Source organism: Amblyomma mixtum, chromosome 4, assembly GCF_055824585.1.
Source record: "Amblyomma mixtum isolate Tamu chromosome 4, ASM5582458v1, whole genome shotgun sequence".
NCBI lineage: Eukaryota > Metazoa > Arthropoda > Arachnida > Ixodida > Ixodidae > Amblyomma > Amblyomma mixtum.
In genome coordinates, this window is record NC_143015.1 from 103,655,015 (window position 1) to 103,675,551 (window position 20,537).

The following is a 20,537-nucleotide window of genomic DNA, read 5'->3' on the forward strand; positions in this document are numbered from 1 at the left end:
TTCTCGGCACTAGCAGTCGCCGACTCAATAGAAATAGAAATGAACTCACTGATGAATTTCAGGCCAAGGCGCTGAAATTTCAGGTCCTGTTCAGAAATTGCCCTCTGCTCAGGCACCACGTCCGAAGAAATGCCAGTCCTGTCAGAATGGCAAAATATAGTGGCTGCAACCTTATGTCATTGCTATAATTTCCACTACTACCACTTCTATGAGTCAGTTGTAGACGAGTAGGGCGGGCGGGTGGGTGTGGGTAGATAGGCAGTATTAAGGGTGGATATTTTCTTCCAAAGGGTAAGACTACTACCAGAAAAGCACATAGTGGAAATACTCTTATCACTAATCTACTTCTCGAGCATACCTCTCCCAATTTAGACACGAGTCTCAGTCGACGCCAACTGTTTGGAAAATGACGCTCCAGAAGTGGCGCCTCCAAATTCAAAGCCCCCCCCCCCCCCCGCCGATACATAAAACTACAGTGCCATTACTTGACAGTGTAGTTGCCCTGAAGAAGTTTAACTCTTAATATTTTGTCTTTGTCGGGTATCCTTAATCGGCTCATTTTGTCCAGGAGAGCAATTCATACAGTTAGCCATGCTTTTTAGTTCACACCAGAAAATCTGAAAACTTCAACTAGACTGTAAAAAACGGCCGATCCCTAGCTGATAGCATAAACGACTTCGCACTGCATTTGGAATTTAGCGTTAAGCAAGGATTGCAGGATAATTACAAAGACTGCAGTTTTTTTAATCTCCGCGAAGCATGTTTGCCTGCCATTTGCGGCGTTTGCAATCAGAAATCGGCAAGGTGGTCGGCGTCTAAACAGGCAACAGGGAATCAGTGTCGCTACCTTCTCAGTATAGAGAAGCTTTAGATGCTCTCAGTGTCGAATACAGGGCATGATTTGAAAACTAAAAAAAGCATTCGCCGCTTTGTTTTTACACCCTTAAGCACGCTTCTTCGAAAATGGGAACCAAAACTATGTCCCCTTAACCAGTATTCACTCACTAGGGTTCTTGTCCAGCAGAGAGTCACAACGGCTGGGAGTTGACACGTCACAATTCCAGAGACTTTGCTGGGAATCTGCTGCAGGCGCCTGGAAGGACAACGCCGTCCTTGGTACGAAAATATGTCGAAAGCTTTAACGAGACGAAGGGGAGCCAATGCGATCGAGTGCTGAGTAACCACCCTGCGGTCATGATAGGAACTAAAGGACAAAGGTTCCGAGTGCAAAGCTACACGACACGACCACAAGAAATATGCACGTCAGTGATCATGGACAGATTACGTGTGCTTACCTTTACCATTTGACAACGGAAATTACGAAGTGTTAAAAACAATAACGTGTGTGCATGCTGATATTGTTGGGTCGTTTAAATTAGGTTCTTCGTACGTTCTACATGCGGGCCATGACTTTGGCCTCATTCATTTTCACACACATCGATAACATACGTAAGAAAATTTGACTATGACGAATTCCCGAGCAGAGCTCTACGGCGCCAAACCCAAGGTCTACATATTTACAACCCGAAATTCATAGTCGTCGTTTCGGTACACTGCCACTTGTAGGCGAAGAAAAACTTTGGAGACCCCTCGCCAGTTTTTACATCACATCTGACGTGTGTGGAGGTGACAGAAGATGTACTGCAATATCACGGGATTTGATTAAAACAGCAACGTGATCCGCAGCTCTAGCGGGTACCAATAAAGGGGCATGGTGCGTAACTACTCGTCCAGAGAGAATGTATTTTTGAGTTGTTTAATCGTGCTTGTATGCTAAACCTCTGCACATAGAGCATGCACACGAAGTCGTGTTCTCTCGCCAGTAGGCTGATTTGATAAAGCGGCCCAACCATTGGGCACGTAGACGCCTACGCTATATGCTACTCCCTTTCAGGTCATAAAGCTGCCTGTCTGAGTGTAAGAAAGCAAAAACGGTTGACTTACTTATGAAGTTGATTCAGGCTCTGGAAGCCCCCGGTATCCAGGTGTCACGTTCGAAGGAACGCCAGCTCTGCGATGACACCAGGAGAAAGTGCCAGAGCGTAAACTGGTGATTAGATGCTATTAGTGACGACCTCCCACGGTTAATGAAACGAGCGTTTCAGTCAAGGGCTGCACACATACCCCAGGGGTACAACGGCAGCAGTAGTCACTTTGAGGAAACAGTGTCCAAAATTGCGCGCGCACTGTAATTCAGTCGACACAAAGGCGCGAGTCTACGTGCGCTAAAACTAGGGAACGTAGCACCGAGTTCTGCTTCAAGCTTCTGCTCCGGCTGAAGGCAGCGCTAACCATCAGTTTTTTTTAAATCTAAATTATTGCCTAGGTGCCAGGTGACCATAGAATCTTACCGCTACTATGCGATCCTCGTCAAACCATGGCTGTAAGAGCAATTTTCTGTTCAGTATCATTACACGCACTGAACGGACACCCCCTGCTCACAACAGCTAGTCTGGATGGCTGATGAAAAAAATGAATGGCCGGAAGAAATAGCCGGAAAAAAAGTGCGCGCTGAGACTACAGCCAAGTCAGCGACATTCCCGTCAGAGATTCTTTCCGGGGGAACGCATAATACACTTGTATCATTAAAATATACAGTAATACTTGTCCTGTACTGTACTTGCTTAAAAAAAGGGTTGGTCAAAACATATCCGTTCCAAAGGCGCTTGGTGACTTCAACTGGCGGCAACTATAGGAGCGTGCGATATTTTAAAAACTTATGTAGCTGAACTTTCCCTCTGCAGTCGATCTTCTCATATAGCTATGGATGAAGCATGACTGCAAGAACTGAAGGGTACGTGGCAGTATCCGCGTAATCGAACTAAATAAATAGCCGTTCCTAATAGTGTCTGTTCAGATTCAGACAATATGCGATTCGACAAGCGAAAAACATTTATGAATAGAAGGTGGCTTAATTAAACCGGCTTAAAATTGGAAGACGATTACGGTAGTCACTTATGCAAAATTTGAGCGCAGCTTTTCAAACGCCACCTGCCACCGCTGGCAGGTGCCGTGCTACGCTGTTAGCCACCCATCCACCTCCGGTTGTCCATTCCTCCGCTCTTGCCGTGACAGGTGGCGTTTCGAACTTCTACTGCCTGCTAAGACGCCACGTCACACACCGCAGCACGCCACCTGTGAGGTGGCGTGTTTCGGGGGAAGTGCTTCGCGAGTGAGGAATAAAGTTTTCTTCCTTCTGATAATTTTCATCACTTTGGTCTTTTAAGCTAGGTGTACACTGAATGGTGCCGATGTGTTTAAAACGGAGGCTGCGCCCTCTCACTTAGGTGGCGCCTTGGCACGGTCAGTCAGGGTGGCCTATAGGATTGTCGCATTGTGTTACTGTGAATTTTCATGACCACGAAAGAAGTGCCATAGGATATCGCGATACTACAACTCCTTACTCCATATTACTACTGGAAATAAACGTGCCACAGGTAGATAAGAGCAGTCGAGTCACAGACACTGAGGCCAGGCATTCAATTTACTGGGAATAGCCCGAGTAATCTACCACAGATAACAGAATACTCACCAGGTGCCGTAGTGTAGTCACCTGAGCAGAGCCCTGTCCCAGGTACCACATCCAAAGAAACGGAGCTCTGCAAAAACCACACCATTCTGCGGTTACAACTCAAAACCGCATTGCTATAGCCAATATTAATCTAAACATCCATTTGTCTTTATTTTATCATCGGCAGCGTGATTGCGGTGGTAGCACATTCGTAGTTGTGGAAAAAAGACAACACTAGGTCTAACTTCCCTTGTCGCCTCAGGGTCTCAGCTACCGGCTTCAACGAAGGGGAGACGCTGGTGCTTATAGTGAAGGGACAGATGCAGACGCAGAGATGTGGCAATGCCAGATTGATGCAAGATCTAACAGCCCGCCGGCGGATATATGCCTCGCAGGATGAAACCAATGATCAAAAAGCGCGCTTTAAACTGTGGTTACTGCAAGAACTGAAGGGCACGTGGCTGTAGGCGCGTAATAGAACTAAATAAATAGCCGTTCCTAATAGTGTCTGTTTAGATAGGATTCGACAAGCGAAAAACATTTATGAATAGAAGGTGTCTTAATTATACCGGCTTAAAATTATCAGACGATTACGGTAGTCACTTATGCAAAATTTGAGCGCAGCTTTTCAATGCCACCTGCCACAGCTGGCAGCTACCGTGTTACGCTGCTAGCCACCCATCCACCTCCGGTTGTTCATTCCTCCGCTCTTGCCGTGACAGGCGGCGTTTCGAACTGCTACTGCCTGCTAAGACGCCACGTCACACACCGCAGCACGCCATCTGTGAGGTGGCGTGTTGCGGGGGAAGTGCTTCGGGAGCTAACAGATTAGCTCTCAACCCTCTGAAATTTGTAAACGTGATGGGAGGCAGTTATGTAGGGTTTAGCGTCGCTATTAAATGTAAAGGCATCACAGCAGAAGAGCCCGGACGGATTTCGACCGCGTGAGGTTCTTTAACTTGGATATAAATATCGTTGTACAACTGTTGGGTCCCGCCAGATTGGTTTGGTTTATGGGAGTTCAACGTCCCAAAGCGACTGAGGCGAGAGACGCTGTAGTGAAAGGCTCCGGAAATTTACTGAGGACGCGATGTTGCTCGGGTGTTGACCATTCGCGGTACTGATTGCGATGCGCGCATAAGGCTACAACATGCTGGACTGCCCTGATGTGCTGCACCTGCGTTCAAATTCTTCGGCAGCGAGTTCTGATCACTTCAGAGAAGGGAAGAACTCGGGGCGGGTCGTTCACAATGAAAAATTTTGTAAACATCTAGCACATCTCCCCACAAGCTGGTTAATCAGATAAAAATTATTCCCGACAGGAAGAGACAATGCATCGTACATAACCCTCTTAAAGACATTCGCAGTTTCTTGTTTAATTCGTAACAAAAGTTACACCCTAAGCGGACCTTTCTAAGGAATACTGAAACAAAATCTTAAAATTGAACAGAAACACTGAATTAGATTCTCGGATTGTGATTACACTGAAATCTGGTCATCACTTCGCATATTTTTCAGCGGATGGTTTTATTTTCGATGTTTTATGAGCGCGCAGCAAGCCCTCCCGGCCGGCGCGAGGTGAAAACTGTGACGTTATTACACCCTCGTCTGACAGGCAACCGGTCGCGTCACTCGAAGCGCGATGTCGCACTGAAATACGGGTAGACCAACACTTGTTGTTGGGCTAGTTGGTAATACATACTTCTGAAGGAACCAGCGCACAAAACACAACGGACAAGAAAATGGCGGTACACGACAGACAGGAGCGCTGAACTTACAAATTTATTTCGGAAGTAAAGATGCAACGTATATATACAGCCATGTCAGGGGGGCGTGCCACACAAGGAAAGCAAGAACAAGTGGAATCTACAAGGTCATGAAGAGACAATAGGCACAAGCAAACCAAAGATCTTAACTAATATAACATGTGAAGGTGAGGAGTTTCAATGGAGGCAAGAAAAACAACAGGGAAAAAACAAGGAAAAAAACGCCAGACCTTGTGAAGATGAAAATTGATACTGATAACAAAAACCGATAAAAAGAAAACGGTAAAAACTAATAAAAGCGATAAAAACAATAAAGTTAACAGGGCAATGGAAATGAAAAAGATAAGATGCCAACAAGTAACACGGCAAAAATACTAACAGCTAAAAGTATTTAGCCAAACTTGATAAAAACGTGAACAGTCGGTTGGATGGTACAAAAGCGACAAAGGTTTTTCGTTTTGTAGACGACTTTCTCGTTTTTCTCGATTGCAATCAGGATACCTTCCAAGTTGATGTCTCGAAAACATTGGCCATTTTCTTAGAATTCTTATCTCCTTTAACCCTTACACATGAACTTCCAAACAATGGGTCCTTGAGATTTTTAGAATTGGGCCTTCATTTCAAGTGTGATCACCTATGCTGGTCTTATGAGCCAAGGGGCCAGAAGCCGGTACTTCCTTTTGACTCAGCCCACTCTAAGTTGGTTAAAAGGAATGTAATTCAAGAAATCTTTAGAAATACGCTGGTAAAATCGTGTGAACACCAAATTAAGAGCAGTTTTTTAGCGCAAACAATTAGATTAGGAAATGCTGGCTACCCCACTAAGCTTTTAGTCTCATTCGACTGCCCCGACTGACAACGCCAATAGAAAGAAAGTCTCTTATGCCCTACTTGCATCGCATTTCGCACAACATGAAGAAAATTGGGAAACGTGTTGGAGTTGAAGTCGTCTTTAGTGCCCGAAAGAGACTTTCCCAGCTTTGCAGAAAGGTCAATGAAACTCGTAAAAAAGGGAGTATATGCAATATCAGGCACCAGAAGAATTTTGTGCAGTGTACCGATTCAGTTGTCTATTCCATCCCTCTGTCCTGTGGGAAGCAGTATATTGGACAGACAGGGCGTTTTTTAAATGAAAGACTAAAAGAGCATGATTACAACGCAAATGTTCAAAGGTGCCGTCCCATTGGTATCCATTGTCGGGATTGCAAAGATGTAGAAACAGGATGTTTGCCACACTTTGAAAAAACTTGGGTAATAGCCACAATCAGAAACACGAGGCCACGTGAAATAGTTGAGGCAATCACGATAGCTGCGTTAAAAGAAAAGTGGAATAGCCAGCCTTCAGTGTCGCTATCTGAGAAAGAACTCACCTATCTGGCACAAAATTCGAGGCACTAACATTTTAACTTCCCACCTTATGCAACCGTCTTTTTTCCCGGCAACTTTATTCCACTATTTGATACACAAGACTTAACCTTATGTTTCTGTGGGTTTTACCTTTTAGCTGTTAGTTTTTCCGCGATGTTTTCTTATTTTAGCTGTTAGTATTTTTGCCGTGTTACTTGTTGGCATCTTATCTTTTTCATTTCCATTGCCCTGTTAACTTTATTGCTTTTATCGCTTTTATTGGTTTTTACCTTTTTGATTTTATCGGTTTTTGTTATCAGTATCAATTTTCATCTTCACGAGGCCTGGAGTTTTTTTCCTTGTTTTTTCCCTGTTGTTTTTCTTGCCTCCATTGAAACTCCTCACCTTCACATGTTATATTAGTTAAGATCTTTGGTTTGCTTGCGCCGCTTGTCTCTTCATGACCTTGTAGATTCCACTTGTTCTTGCTTTCCTTGTGTGGCATGCCCCCCTGACATGGCTGTATATATACGTTGCATCTTTACTTCCGAAATAAAGTTGTAAGTTCAGCGCTCCTGTCCGTCGTGTACCACCTTTTTCTTGTCCGTTGTGTTTTGTGCGCTGGTTCCTTCAGAAGGGGCAGACCAAGCGACAAAGCTCCCGACCTCGGATGCTGCCGAAGCAAAACTGGCAAAACCCACAAGTAGCGATGGCAGTCGGGCTACCGCGGGAACAGTGGGCGCGCGGGTGTTATGACGTCTAGTCGCAGCTTCCACAGGCGGCCGCGAGATGCAACGATGTGGCAATAAATCACGAAAAAGCGTGCCTTCTGCCTTTTCTCGCAAAAATACTTGTCGCATTTATCAATTTTAGAAGTCAAGCTCTTGTTTACATGTAAAAGAGCAGCTCCAAAAGTTTGGTTCAGCATCCCTTTAAGGAAGAGTTTAAGCCGGAACATTCTTTTCGCCAGTCTTATTAAATACTACGCCACACGTGATTGAAAGAGCAGATCCCAGTAACTTGCACTTGGAGGTGCAGGTTTGAACAAGGGTACTGAGGAGGGAAGCCTCAGTGTGCTAATCACCATTCACTAAAAAAACATATAGGCTAGCTGACAGCGAAATATCTCCCAACAGTGGGACTGTTTTAAGGGGGACCCTGCTCTTTAAAAAAAATGAAATTTAATAATGAAGTCACAATTATGCAAACTTCAGTGAACCGTGGGCTGATTCTAAACATGTACAGTCGTGGTCAAAAGTCTTAAGGCAAAAGGTTTGGTTTGGTTATTGGGGTTTAATGTCCCAAAGCAACTCAGACTATGAGGGACGCCGTAGTGAAGGGCTCCGGAAATTTCCACCACCTGGGGTTCTTTAACGTGCACTGACATCGCACAGCACACCAGCCTCTAGAATTTCGCCTTCATCGAAATTCAGCCGCCGCAGCCGGGATCGAACCCGCGTCTTTCGGGCCAGCAGCCGAGCGCCGTAACCACTGAGCCACCGCGGCGGGGTCAAGTTAAAAGAAAGGGTTTTTGTTTCAGCCGTAAAGCAAAGTCATTACGGCACTATTAAATGTCTAATCACCTTGAATCACCTTGAACTGAAGAAATTTTACCGCAGAGAATTTTCATACAATATGTTATGTAAGTATGAAACTGTTATGTAGAGAGAATTGAAGCAATTTTACCGCAGAGAACTTTAGAAATTTAGGAGAAGAATTTTTATTGCAGCAGAGAAGATTCCTGCTTGGCATGTGTTTTGAATGATCCGCTACACGGAGCCCTCTAGGGACATTCATTTCGCTGAAGGTGAACGCTGTGGCATTAACACTTTTGACCAAGACTGTACTTGCGTACTCATTCAATATGTTAAGAAAGTATGAAACTATTATGTATAGAGAATTGAAGAAGTTTTACCGCAGAGAATTTTCATACAATATGTTGTGTAAGTATGAAACTATTATGTAGAGAGAATTAAAGCAATTTTACCGCAGAGATTTTTTTCAATTTTGCTGATGGGAACTAGCTGATATGCATTCCACTGTTCTAGCTTGACATCATGCAGTGCAATAAGGTTAAAATTATTGTGTATATAACAGGAGTTGAATTACGAGGTTTTGAAGTCGCCACTTGAGAAATGGCAAGAAAAGTTAGCATCTCTGTTTCTGGTGTGGCAAGACAGCAATTAATAAAAGAAATAAAGCCACAAGAAGTAAGAGTTCTAGAAATATAAATAATCTAAGGTTTAGCCCATTATAGGAATTACTGTGGTCTTAAACCTCACTTAGGCACACAACATAGATGGTTTACAGCGCTTAAGCTTCCATGAATAGCGAGATCTCTCACCGGAGCTGCGCATGGACTAACAGTCGTAAATTCAAGAAATGTAGTGACCTGTACACTACTGTGCATTATTTCGATCTTTCCTGTTGCTTAGGTCAAGCGGTTGACGGGCAATAAGGATTTTTTCAAAGGACGCACAATTCATTCAACGTCTTTTGCCGTGAGACACCACTACGCGCTCCGTACGTGCTTTACAAGTAACGAAAGCCAAAACCGAGGAACAAATTGGCGAATAAGCAGGGTAGCATTAACAGTACTTGCAAGCGAATAGCGGGGCATCAGCCCAGGCCTTGATGCAATGAATGCAATTGAGAACATTTGTTCAAGATCGAGTTAAAATAACTGAAGGGAATCAGCTAGCACAGGGAGATCCTCTACTGAAACGTTCAGTGTGAGGCACTCGTAGGAAATTATAGCAATATGAAGCCCATAACATAGGGAAGAACACTGTGCCAGGTCAGTGCACGTTAAGAACCCCAGGTGGTCGAAATTTCCAGAGCCCTTCACTACGGTGTCTCTCATAGCCTGAGTAACTTTGGGATGTTAAACCCCATAAACCAAACCAAACCATATGAAGATCTATATCTTATCTTTACGGAGTCTATAAGCATTCCATTAAGCTTTTACACGGTTTCCATACAATACGCTTGACCTTATATAAAGTCCGCGAGCTTCCATACGTGCTTCTATATAGCCCATAACGACTCCATATGCTCGATACTAACTGCATAAAGTTTGATATGGAAATGCAAAGAATTATGGAGCTTTTCATATGGAAACTTTCAGTAGGGTGAAAGGTTGATGCACAGCTCTGGTCGAATTATTCCTTACCGAGCACAGTCCTCTTCCACCCCGTCCCCTTCAAGCTGACGGTGGGATAAGAGGCACCCACGTGACGAAGGCACCACAGAACACGTAGGCGGCCACATTTCCTCGGCCAACATTGGTCCGTGCCCCAACACTGTTTCGTAAAGCTTCAAGAGAGGTGGAGGGATTACGCAATTATTAAAAATGAATTCTTCAGGAAAAAGCGGCCATCTAAGAAGCAACAAGATATCACAGCAAAGTTGCAAAAGGGTTGTCAGGAGATGCGGGTCTTTTGTAACTATGAGGAAGAGGTGAGGCACAAGTCATGCTGGCACTCAGACGTAATGCTCTAAATTATACGTAGTAACAATGCAATATTTAAATAATCCATGCAGCCATCCTTTAACGCTCTATACGCCTAATTCATGACAAGCTTACGGACAGGTTCTCTACAACCTGAGTCGGTTTTTCGATAGCGATCACTGAGTAGGCAAAGGAGAGAGTTAGTGTCTGCGACGAAAGTGGCCGACCCAGCACCACTTCATAGAAGCCAGAGTGTGTTCCCAGGCTGTCGTATTGAGTGTAAGAAAAAAAAAAAAGCTGGACTCAGAATTAGAGAACCAGCAAAAGCATTATGCCTAGAGGAATCCATGGGTATGGTATCTAAAGCCTCGTCAACGAAGTTATCAGCTGCAGTTTATTTGCACCATTGAGGAATCTCGAATTTAGTGGGCTGATTTCACTACTTAAGAAGCTAGCCGCAGGTTTTCCACGTGTCTACAAAAGAAGACGAGAAGCGATTATCTTCACAGAAATCGGTGCTTTTGGTTCATATTGTACGTAGTGTACGAGGGGGTACCCAAAAGAAACCGGACTTATTTTTGTTTGAACTTATTTGTTCACATTTTAAGCACAGACCTTCAATCTCCCTCAAAGTATTCCCCACTTGCAATGATACGCTTGTCGAATCTTTCATTCCATTTTTCAAAACATTGTTTAAATTCATCTTTTGTAATGCTTGACAGTGCCTCTGTCGTTTTTTTTCTTCACCTCAGCAACATCAGCGAATAGCTTTCCATTCACCTATTTTTTTCATTCTAGGAAACAAAGAAAGTAGCACTGGGCAAGGTCGGGAGAGTATGGGGGTTGAGGAATAGGGGTCATGCCATTTTTGGTCGAAAACTGTCGTAGAGACAGGGCTGTGTGAGCAGGGGCATTGCCATGATGGAAAAACCAGTCACCCGACCGCCACAAATCTGGCCGCTTCCACCGCACACTGTTGCCCAATCTTTTCAAAAAACATCCAAGTAGAAAGCCTGGCTAGCTTCTGACCCTGCGGAACAAATTCTCAATGGACGACTCCTCTCACGTCGAAAAAACAAATCAGCATTGTTTTGAGGTTTGGTTTCACCTGAAGAGCTTTCTTGAGGCGAGGTGAATTTGAAGGTTTCCATTGGCATGATTGTTGCTTTGATTCAGGATTCGATTCAGGAACACTTGAGTTGTCCCCATAGCATCGTCCTTGTACGTCTTTCTGAATATTTCAAGAGTTTCCATTCATCTTTTTCTGAGCAAAAATTAGCATTTCACCGGCGCACGCTGTTCACGAAAATCAGCCATTGCAAAAACGACGTTCACACAAAACAGTCGTCACTCTAAAATTCTGTCTAAACTAGTCTGACCTACTTCAACGACGGCACTCGGCTTACTGACTCTGGAATGTTCGCTCTATGCGCTCCTGGTGGCAAAACGCGGTACCACAGAAGCTTTGCCGACCAAAAAATTTAGTCCGGTTTCTTTTGGGTACCCCCTCGTATTCTTACCGTAGAAAATTTTTTTCGTGAACCGTATTCGGCTCAGCTCTTTCTTTCCTCCTCACCGAGGAGGCCTGACAAGATAACCCTCTCTTACGCTGTCCTGTGCTCCAACAAGTGTCACTAATTCTCGACTCCTTTTCTCTATCTTGACATGCCGCGCACAGCGTAAAAAAGCGTTGCCCTGCACTCAACCGCCGTGTCTGGCCATGTTATGACGTGTAGTGCCTTGAGCTACTGAGGAGAGCCACTAATTTGAGGTCCCAGTGAGCCGTTTGGCTAGCTTCTGCATGACCAACCTCACGGCCTGAACTAGCTTTCGACTGACCAAGTTGACTGCAGGAACCCTATTTTAGTTCCAAGAATATCTTTCAGTTCTCGCAAGCATCAAATAATGTGCCTGATACAACGTAGGCTGAACAGTAGAACGAAATGTACGAGCTGAAAAAAGTTATTAGAGTTATAGAACAGCGCAGGTTTATTCATCATCATCGTCATCAGCATATTTATGCCCACTGTGGGGCAAAGGCCTCTTCATTGACGGGGAATGAAGAAATTACTACGTTAGTTTCGCATGGTGTTTCACACGTATTTTGCGCATTCCACTGAGCAAACAAGAATAGGAAAATGAGGTGCTTGTTAACGACCTACATATGAGCGAAGCGATCAGTCACCGAAAGCGAGTAAAGCATAGTTAAGCTTTTCTCATTTAAATCTGCGGTGTTGACCAGTACTAAAGCATTATTGTAATCATAGTGTAATCAGAAGCCCGCGTTTGTCATGCCACAGAAACTTGGTGAAGGCAGAGTAACACAGCAGATGAAACAAGGCAAAAGAATATGCGCAGAAAGAGGTCGAAAAATACGAGCGAGGGTGGTGCGGCCGAAATCCAAGCCAGTTTTGGCAAAGAGCACCTATATATGTTCTTGCCGGGACGCAGTATACATGATTTGTATAATCTTTTACTAGAATAATTCTGGCTATAACTGCTGAAGATATCGTACATAGAATGGCCTTATTTTGCAGCTCAGCATTTTTGTGGCATTGAACTTCCCGTTTGGTTGATGCTCATGTTCATTTTCATATATATTTGGTACTGAGCTTTGAGATGGATGGATTGACGACAGATCCTACCATGCTGACTGGATGCTGACGTTTCTGCGTTGGCAACTGCAGCGCCCAAAATCCAGTGACAGAGCTAAGGCACAAGGAATTTCGGCTATTTGTATCCATGACTGTGGAAAAGCAACGTGTCTTCCCGCTGAACTGCCTCAAATAGGGGTGGCTTAAGCTGAAAACCCGTTTGTCTCTATCAGGGTCTCGGTAAGCGCAAAGCTGAATTTCCCACCTGTTAGTACTGAAGCCTATTTAAGAGGTCATACTTTTACAGGCCCCGTTCATGTATGTGTCCATGCCATAACCTTCTGCCCATTATGCTGCAAAGAGTAAACCGCGCAAAGGAGGTCAAAAAATAATTCAGCACAATTTAGGCGAGCAACATTGCAGTTCTTTGCGGAAAAGTAGGGGTGGCACAAGTTTGTTGCTTTCACTCATGAAATGATGTACAATGCGTAGTGAGGATGTGCGATTTTAGAGACACGCTGAAGCACATTAAAGGCGTAACACGTATATTTAGAATACAGACTGTCGAATGAATTGCATTACAGCAAAGTGAGCGGGCCAGTCACTGCCACAACAGTCAAGTATCAATCCTGCTCACCTCGTACAGCTCTCTTCGTCCCCGTCCCGTTGGTAAGGGCGAGGGAGAAGACTGCCGGTGGACCAGCTCGCACCCACGTGACGAAGGCACTTCAGACAGCGCAGTCTGCCACGTCTTGATTTACATCAGCCCCGCTGGCTCTGTTGCTTGAGGACGAAGGGACAAAAGTTATAGCTGGTTTGCTATACGACGTGCGCTATCGCGACATTCACCGAACACGGCTTGCGAACGCCTACGTAGACAAGCATCGTCCATGACACACATTTTCAGAAATTTTCTTAGAAGGGACCCAGAGGCCCGCAAGTACTGACACGTAATGGCGTTGGGATTTTCACGCTGCGAGAGGAAAAAAAAAGGGATCCTTGTAGCAACAACATAATGAATACATACCTTTCTCTGTTAACTATTAGGTTAACAATGAACAGTTTAAGAAATGAATCATTTTTTAGTGGCGTAGTGCTAGTGTAAGGTACAGTATAATATTATATGACATAATCCGATAGAATATATAAGAGATGATATTGGTACGGTGTAGTAAGTATGGTGATTCAGTGTGCCGACGTGGCACTTATGCCATGAGGGACGTCACAGTGCAAGGCTCCGGATTAATGCTTGAGCACTTGGAGTTCATTAAACTCATGGCATCACCAAATACACGGGCGGTTTCGTATTATGCCCCGATTGAAACATCGAGGAAACCTTTGCATGTTGTTTCCTTAATCCTTAATCACGGCATTATGTGGCTCACATCCTGACCTCCCTCATTCTTGGTGTAGGCGACCCTTATCCGCCTACTATATTTCAACGCGTGCTGTAAAGGAAACTGGTTGTGTGTCGACAGGCACCCCGTCTTGACTGGGTGCAAGTATAAGATACGAAAGAGGGGCTACGACTCCGGTTCGTCAGAGTTAGGAAAATGCTTGTAGCTACGAGGAACAAGGGCTTTTGTCACAAGCTTGGAGTCGATACTGCAGAGATACTTCGCTTCGAGAAACTGGTTCAGGAGTTCTACAACATGTAGTCGCGTCGCAAGAATTGGTCAGTGAATGACAGCCCAAAATGGTTGCTGGCGACTTGCTGAGGGCGCCTCTTATATGATGAATCAGCTCTATTGTGTCGCGTGACCTCCGCGACTCGCCACTGTGAACGTGCCTTAACAGCAGCCTACCTATCTAGTTTAGGTGTAAGCGACCAAAAGTGAGCGTCCGACCGCAGAGCGGAGGTACTGCTACAAAGGAAGCGCAGGCACCTGCAAAACCAAAGCAATATTTGGCAGTTACATCCTACGACACCGCTTATATATTCAATCCTGACCATCGACCGGCCTTGGGTCCCTGCCACAGGCAATGGCTTTACGACTGCAATGTGCGGACTACAGTGACAGCAAGACTACTGTCGTCCATGTTGCAGAAAATGTTTGCGTTAGGGATTAATACCACGAATGCTGGATTCAGAGAGCTTCCACTTGAGTCGACGATCTACCTGGACATTTATTGATGAACTGCATCTTCAAGCCTGTACCGATGTTTCATTTGTAAGTGGAAAACAAAACCCCTGCACCTGAATAGATTGCAAATGAGCTCACTGAAGTATACCGCGAACTGGCTAAAAACTTGCATCCTATAAATATATAGGACCCTTGTCTTCTACTCCTACTGGTAATTATTTTGGGGGAGCTGGCATATTTCTATATTGTAATGCTTTGGGCGGACACACACACCACTGTTGATTGTGTTCCTGTTTCAGCTTGCTCTGTTGTTACAAGATCAAGAGAAAACTGGGAATTATATCGTCAGCTAAGTGACAAGTTTTCCCGAGTTTTCCCATTTATTCTTCCACAGAAAATTGCGTGAATAAGTGGTTTTTGTGGGAAATTTCGCTCAATCAAAATAAATACACAGCTACACATTTTGATCAACCGGAACAAATTTCAGGCATGTTATGTCAGCTGATCTGACGGCATCTGGTCTGTGATGACATTGTCTGCTACAGAGCCTTCTGCTCTTGAGGATCCACGTTATTTTCTCCGCGTAGAGAATTAGACAAGAAGATTGAAGAAAGCAAATGCATTTATTACTTTAACCTCTGTGCAAATGTCTTGTGCATTAATTTCTACACTTGCATTAGCGTGCTTGCTAAAACCTTCAGCCAGGTTCTGTTTCTCCCACCGCAATAATCGGCTTGTGAGTGTAACAAATTTTACCAAACAGAAGAGCAATAACGTCATTCTAAATTACAAAGCCAAGCTTGTCCTCTATGCGCTACTTTATCTCAGGAACCACATACTCACCTCTGGCAGTTTTCTTCGGTGTTGAGCGGGCTGCCTGGCAGATACGACCGGACATGTTCTTCGTTCTGGGACCGATGGAGCGATGCTGCATCGTGGAATGGCCGCTCGCTCATCGAATGTCTCCGAGCTAAATGTCGGAGACGCGTGACCCAGTGGCAGAGCGAACCACCACGTCCCGCTACTGGCTGTTTCCATGACAACGAAGTAGCAGCTTCTTACTTCTGGCCTGTGAGAGAGCAGCAATTCAGGGAGCGCGTAAGGCTGCATGTCTGTTGGTTTTATGGTTTTATAGAGCATAACGTCCCAAAGCGACCCAGACAGTGAAGAACGCCGTAGCGGAGCATTCACATCGCACAGTACACAAGCCTCTAGCCTTTCGCCTTCAACGAAATGCGACCGTTGGGACCGGGATAGAATCCACGGTTTTCGGTACAGCAGCCGAGCATCATAAATACTGAGCTATCAAGACCGCTTAGGCTGCACGTTTTTTATGCGTAGACGATTAGGCAAGAAAAAAGCAAAAAGGGTTCCGGAAATTCTCACCATCTGGGGTTCTTTAACGTGCACTGACATCGCACAGTACACGGGCCTCTAGCATTTCGTCTCCATCGAAATTCGACCAGCGCTGGAGGAGAAATACTAGAGGCCCATGTAGTGTGCGATATCTGTGCACGTTAAGACCCAGGTGGTCCAAATTTCTGGAGTCCTTCACTACGGCGTTTCTCATAGCCTGAGTCGATTTGGGGAGATAAGGTGACCGCAGCTGGCAAGGCACAGCGTTAAATGGAGAGATATGTAAGTGACCTTTGTCCTGCAGTAGAAATAATTTGGCTGATGATGATGATGATGATGATATAGGGTAAGCCAGCAGCCCAATTCCATCGTAACCACGAGACGAGCGAGCCATTAAACTAGAAACTGAGCTCTTTTGGAGTGGTTAAACTGGACACTAAACAAGTTAACGCTGCGGTGGCTCAATAGTTATACTGACCGGCTGGTTATAACCTGCGTAGGTTTAACTTTAAACACCCACAATAAACAAAGTGTATCCAGCAGTTTGCCGGGCTCACTTTCCAGAATGTAGAGAACGAATGAAGATACAAGGCTCCTGATCCTTGCTTCCTAGCACGTAAAATTGAGCGCCACAAAACAATTCATATGCAGGCTGTTTCACTTAAGACTGAGCGTTTTTTAGAAACGACCATTTTGAGTCACTAGAGCGTTTGTTAGCCATAGTATTAAAGTTATAGTGTTAAAGGCCCGGTTACGAATAAAATTCGGCGTCGGCGTTGTCAGCGAAAAACCATCATCAAGGTTCTGGCATGTCACCAGAGAGCAATCTTGGAGGTAGGTGGCATACCTAGGTCACATGACCTTTCGGCGTCATCACAGCCCGGCCACCTGATTGCGAGCAAACTACCCACCATTGCAGGTGGCACAATTTATGATTTTTGACTCGGGAACTGCAACCTGGAATTGCTTGCCATCGCAGGGTAAGGCGCATCACTTAACCGCTGCACCACTGCGCCAGGAGGGATATTAGGACTCCCAGGGATCTGGTTTGGTTTGGTTTATAAGGTTTAACGTCCCAAAGCAACTAAGGCTATGAGAGACGCCGTAGTGGAGGGCTCCGGAAATTTCGACCACCTGGGGTTCTTTAACGTGCACTGACATCGCACAATACACGGTCCTCTAGAATTTCTCCTCCAAAGAAATTCAACCGCCGCGGCCGGGATCGAACCCGCGTCTTTCGGGTCAGCAGCCGAGCACCATGTCCCAGTGATCTCTGAACGTGAACTAGATAATGCCCTTCTGCATATTTTGGAATTAACTCCTTACGCTATTGCGCCATACCCTTAAGACAGAGCTTAAGTGTCTCCTCCATTTCTGTCAGCAGTATACTGCATCAGAATGCAGCTAAGACATACTCACTAGCGCACTTGTAGCCCACCGTTGTAAATATCGATATCAGCCACCGGTCGACTCGCCCCCCTCTACACTTGCTCCTCTCCCACTGGAATAGCTTTCGAAGAACTACCTGTGCAAAGATGAATCTTACGTGAGCTCGGGAAGAGCCACCTGGGTTTCACAACCTCCGCCGGTGGCTGTGTTTGAAACAGGCACCTGCCAGTGCAGTGGCGCATCGCTTAACCGCTGTACCGCAGCACCGGCAGTGGTCGTAGTGCTCACCGCGATCTAACAACGTAACACACTTTGCGTAGTTGCGTAGTCAGAACTGCAGTAGAATAAGAATATGAATAGACTGGAGGGTGAAAGACAATGTACTGATAATTGGAATAAAATCACAATTGGAATTGATTGGTGATCGAAAGAAGGATGCTATAGAGTTTACTCCTTGTCATTCAGCTGATCACTCCTAATTTTTTTTTCTCGAAGCTGTCCGTTCTGAGCAGCAGTTTGCCAATGTGCTACTGTCAGTCATATGGCTGCAGGAACAGCTTCGCTGCGCTATGAATGCACGCCGCTACGGGTCACCAGGGCACAGGCTTGAGTACGTTATGGCCTCATCGTAGCCTAATGCAAGATGACTGGTTATGAAGATCTGGTGGTGCATCATTTGTGTAGACTTCATTACGCCGCGTGAAATACGGCAGAAACCATACGTGCATTTGGCATTGATGCGCCACCAGGTTCCCTGTTGCCCGTGTGTGTATCGCACTTGACTTCTGTCTATAAATTTAAGTTGTATTTTCGTCCTATCTATAATGTAGCCACGCCAGTCAATGCGCCGTTTAGGGTACTGAGAATGGTTTCTCGGTTGGAGGAACCAATTTATTTCTCAAGGATTGCAAAGAGCTGTGGTTGGACAGAAAGCTTGAAACACGAATACTAAGCTTTGCTTTTGTATTGGATGATGGTGAGGACAAGACCACCGCGTCTTTCTGGAGTAATTCTGTGGCGATGGAAATATTTAGCCTGCAAAACGAATTGGCCTATAGCTGTCACAATAGGTGGGGAAACAGGACAATCAAGTTCTTCAGATCTGGCGGCAGGCTTTGAGAAGATCAGAATGGGGCATATTAACGTTTTTTTATACAATGTCACGTTTAATGCACCAGCACCAATATGATTCCTAGATCACAGAATAACTGACTACACGACCACACCACCGCCTCACCGTGGGCCTTAAAACAGTAGTGCGTACATGCAAATTTTGTAGTCTGAAAAGGAAGCACGGCTAACATGTTTCGGGCTGATTTATTGCAGACCTTCTCTTTGTACAGTCAAAAATGGTGAATAAGCAGTATCTGTGGTGCGTACATTAACAACTATACACTATGGTGGTCACGCCACTGTGAACAGCGCCCCCATGCTGGGAGCCATTGCACACACTTGGCTTGGTGAAGTTCTGTATGCCACAACTTCGCAGCTGTATGACTAAAGAGGGAGCTTCACATCAAACTATGGTTGTTGGAGAAGCAGTGATGGTGGACACAAAAAGGGGGCATGGTTACACCACGTTTTTTCTCCCAATGGACTCAGTGGGTATAATAAATGGTGCTATTCCTCGCAGGTTATGCATTTTGTCCTTTCTGCTGTATAGCTGCCAGGGAAAAAGAAAAAGGGGTAAGTTACGCGTTTCTGGAAGCCACCTAAGTCCAGGCACACTCAACAGCAACCAGCAACGGGGACGTACTTGCAATGGCAGGACGGAAGGAGCGGACTTTCCCGCCTTCCTCGTTTCTCCATGGTATGGAGATAGAGCTCCCAGTCACTAGCTCGCACTACCGGTTAGTGGCAAAAAACAATTACCGTGGGTAGCGCTGTTGAAAACTTGTGTGCTGTTGGTGGGGCGTCGCTTCTGGAGCTGAAATTAAATTAAAGATAGAATTAAGTTCACTGGTTATGAGATGATTGGCCTTGTATGTCTCCCTAACATTGAACACTTTAAATGCACTGTGAGGGAAGGAAAGGATGGTGTGAAAAAGAGGAAGGAAATTTCATATAAGGCAGAGGGGCAACCTTTGTACGAGGAATTTTTCTGCTCCTAACTGTGAAAAATTTTCTCGGGACGACATATCTTGTTGGCCGCCTTAACTATTTGCACGGCTGCTCTCATATCCTCAAGATCTTGCTTCATGTCAACCGGGAAAGCAGGCAGAAAAGTGGCAGGAAAAATGGGATCGCAGCCAATAAATGTATGAGGAGTGAACCATGAGGTGGCTCGGCAGCAAGTCTATGCCATGTTGAACGCGGCAGAAGCTGAAGCTGTACTTGCTCATTTTTCACTACGCATTGATGATGGTTCGCGGTTTCGTAACTTCAAATATAGCCCAAGTGTGCGAAATATTTCAGTTCTCTAATCCATGTTTACAAAATATAATGCAGCTTTTCTACTTTACCAGGATCCCGAGCTAACTTTAGCCGTGGGTTTAAAATATACCGAGGCACACTATGTAAACATAACTTATGGTGTCCACAAGTTGATCCTCAAGCCTACCGAATGAATATCCGCCTCGCAGTTGGGAGATGCTGAGTTAGATCTGTAGTGCTCTCGGTATACAAGGGTTTCCTAATCAATGCAAGGTTTTTTATGCCCTGGTGCTGAGCTTTCCAGCGACTCAGCGTAGTCTTCAGTTGGGAAACTCGCAGTGGTATGGGAGAATCGGCGCAAAATAAGAACACCACTCGTGGCATTTCGAATGATATTCGCCACGTTATCGAATCTGGTATTAGCATACAACTGCTTGTGTCATGTACCCTTTTAGCAGTGTTTGAAGAGCGTAGCATTCAGAACTCGTCAGTTTTACCGAGAAATGAAGTTCCCCGTGTCAGAGAGGCGGCACTATGGACTTTGTACGGCGAGATCAGACGCATAGGACAGCACACATCTGAACAGTTCGCATTTGTAGCAAACTGAGTTTAATGATCTCTGTGTTGAATCCCGGCCTTTAATACCCCACGGCAGCTGTTGAAGCA